The sequence below is a fragment of the Sorex araneus genome, chromosome X (genome assembly GCF_027595985.1).
Source record: "Sorex araneus isolate mSorAra2 chromosome X, mSorAra2.pri, whole genome shotgun sequence".
In the NCBI taxonomy this organism is placed as follows: domain Eukaryota; kingdom Metazoa; phylum Chordata; class Mammalia; order Eulipotyphla; family Soricidae; genus Sorex; species Sorex araneus.
In genome coordinates, this window is record NC_073313.1 from 208,923,945 (window position 1) to 208,927,626 (window position 3,682).

Here is a 3,682-nt window from a genome sequence, read left to right on the forward strand (position 1 = left end):
TGATACTGGTGTCCAACAACAGACTAGCCGGGGCTCATTACCTGATTAGTGAACCATATGCATTTCTTTTTAGAGAGGCAAATGTATCCAGGGATCACAAAGTACTTCTTTTTTCAAAAGGAATGTTTATGTGTAAATAAGCTTCTCTTCAGGGATATTCAAATACTAGGAATAGATACGAATTGTGCCTCCAGGTGATTCTTATGGGACCATGTAGTACCAGGGAGATGGAGTCTGGGGGTTCTGTGTGCAAAACTTGCACACCTACCCATGGGACTATCTCCCTGTCTCTCAAACATTTTGGTGGGGGAGGAGGGGCTAAAGGCACACCCAGCGGTGCTCAGGGCTTACTTTTGGCTCTGTACTCAGGGATCACTCCTGGTGGGCTTGAGGGACCATATGGGTTTCTGGGGATCAAACCTGGGCTGTTTGCATGTAAGGCAACGTTCTACTCGCTGGACCATCGCTCCAACCCTACCTGATCTTTCCCAAGCTTTTCTTCTTTCTGTTTCCCAAGGTTCTTTTGCCTGTTTGTATCTGCTTTTGAGTCTAATGATTTTTTTTTTTGGGGGGGAGAGGGGGTTGTTTGTGTTTTTGGCCCCAGGGATTACTCATGTTTCTGATGCTAGAGATCACTCTTTGCAGATCTCAGGTACCAAGGATCAAACCTGTCAGTTGCAAGAAAGGCAAGTGCTTTCCCAGCTGTACCACTGCTCCAGGCCTGCTAGTGAATTTTTCAATTTTAGTAATAGTTCTATTCAAATCCAGATTTTCTTTCTTTCTTTTTTATTTTTTGTGGTTTCTCTTTATTGATCCTTCTGTTTACATATCATTTTCTTAACTTTCGCTACATCTTTTAGTTCTTTGAGCAACCGTACTCTCTCTCTCCAGCCCTAAGTGATTTTGAATGTCCTTAGTGACTTTAATGTTTGGCTCCCCAAAAGGAGGAAATAGAAAAAGTAAGATGGGTGGGTACTGAAGCCAGACCTTTACATCCCCTGGAAGGTACTTCATCTGCATGGGAAGGGACATGTAACCTTGAGGGAAGCCTGTTTATCTGAACCTTTGTAATCAGAATCAGTGACCAGAAATCGCATGCCCCAATATCTGGAGGACAACTTTCTTTTTGCCTACCCTAGTTTCTGCAGGCTGTGTGCAAGCCAATTCCCAGGAACACATGCTTGGCTTCCTACACAGAGACCGAGACTGGGGAATGGTCATTGCTATTCTACTAAAAGCTGACATCAACTGAAATTAATCCTGATGTACAGTGCAAGTCTTCCTCTGGGATTTGGAAGTGTTCAATCACTTGTATCACTTGTCATCCCGTTGTTCATCAATTTGCTCGAGCGGGCACCAGTAATGTCTCCATTCGACCCTGTCGCGTGCTAGTGTAGACCAATGACATCTGCTCACTCCAGGAACACCAAGAGCATCAAACCGTTCGTTCAGGGTCTTGACAAAGTCTAACCATCTCGTAGGTGGGCAGCCAGGCTTTCTTTTGTCATCCTGTGAAATCAAGTAAGTAATGGCTCTTGTCCAGCAGTCATCTCCAAATCACATTACATGTCTGGCCCATCTGATTTTCGATGCTTTAGCAATGAGACGTGTCCCTGATTCTCGATTGTCGACGGAGGTCGGAACTCCGAATTCCTTCTCTCACTTGAGTGAAACATGACATTCCAAGCATAGCTCTTTCGATTCCTTTTTGGGATACCGGAATAGCGTTCTTATACTGTTTTCATAGGGCTCAGGTCTCTGCAGCGTATGTTAGTGCAGGAAGAATGGTGGAGTCGAAAAGATGTGCCCGGAGGTTCTTTGTCCTCTTAACAACTTCTTTGACACTCTTGGAGGCATTCCATGCTGCTCTCTTCCTCCTGCGCAGTTCTGGCACCAAGTTGTTATAACTGCTGCATTCGGAGATGTTCGTTCTGTTGAGAGCAAATGGAACATCAGGAACTAGTTTGTTTCTCATGAACATTGTCTTCATGAGATTCAGTTGCAGTCTGACCTTCCACACTCACAGTCAAAGTTGGCCAGCATTTGTGCCACTTGGTTAATGTTTGGTGTTATTAGAACAGCGAAGCAGAAGTGGTGTAGTTGCCAACTGTCTATCTTCACTGCCATTCCTTCCCATTCCAGTTGTCTCATGATGTTCTCGAGGGTGGCACTAAAGAATTTTGGTGAAATGGTCTCACCCTGCTGAACCCCTCTCTTTACGTTGATGATCACTTCCTTGTAGAATGACGAGTTCCTGGTGGTGAATCTGTAATACAGCTCACGGAGGATCCTGATGTACTGAGTTTGAATGCCCTGTTTGGCTAGGGCTTCGATGACTGCTTCAGTCTCTTTCCTGTCTGAATGCAAGGAAATATTTAATAGAATCCGGAATTCCAATATAATTGTATAAGGCAGATTATGACTGTGTAGTTTTTGTGTAGGTGGGAAGAGAGATTCCAGATGTTTCCTAGTCTGCAATATTCCCAGGGAACTGTTGACCTTCCCTTTTATTGTAATATATTACCCCATTGTGGCTTCACTTGTTCTGTGTCTTTCTGAAACTCACAGGTCAGCCCATTAAACTGTAACCTTGCTCGCTATCTGCTTAAAGTACCCTTAACTTCTGTAATTTCTTAGTGCCAATAATAAGCCCTGGTGACCCTCACTGCTCTTTACATTCGCTTGTGTTAATAGGCTTCCTAACAGTACTGAAGAGGCACAAAACTAGGTTAATGAGGATCATTGCAAATTCCTGTTATCTACCTGGAGCTGAATCTTTACTGCTGTTCTACCTTTCTTTGGTTCATACATACCCTTTGCACACGACATGCCTCTCCTTTTATACCTTTTAAAAAATTTTTATTTTATTGACTCACCATAGAAACAGTTACAAAGTTGTTCACGATTGAGTTTCAGTCATATCATGTTCCAACACCAGTCCCTTCATCCAGTGTACATTTGCCATCACCAGTGACCCCAGTTTCCTTACCACCACCATACCTCCTCACTCCAACCCAACAACCCACCAGCCTGCCTCTTTGATAGCACTTTTTTCTCCCTCTTGTGTGTACTCTTTCTCTTTCCTTTTGGGCATTAAGGTTTGCAATACAGGTACTGAAAGGTTATTATGTTTGTCCTTTTACCTACTTTCAGCACTCAGTTCTTGTCCAGAGGTTTCACTTACTTCTTAATCCTGTAGCCTAAATTTTTGGCAGGTTGATTTCTGGGTGAACTCGGTCCTGAGATGATGGAGTCTGGCTGGAGGTATGGTGGCAACTTTGGAGCAATTGCTGGGTCTCTGTTTGGGTGGCACTGGGCTGACCCATTTCCCTCCAGGATACTCAGGCATAAGCATCTCTTCTCTCTTTTTAAGTTTAGGCATTCTCTAAGATTATGAATCAACTTTTTTTTCTTTTTTGGGTCACACCCGGCATTGCACAGGGGTTACCTCTGGCTCATGCACTCAGGAATTACTCCTGGCGGTGCTCAGGGGACCATATGGGATGCTGGGAATCGAACCCGGGTTGGCCGCATGCAAGACAAATGCCCTACCCACTGTACTATTGCTCCAGCCCCAATGAATCAACTTTTATTTAAAATCCTATTATAAAATAAAATCAGCTTCTCTCTGGCCATCCCTATGGTAGTCATCATTTAAAAATGAAAGTTTGGGCTTTGGACT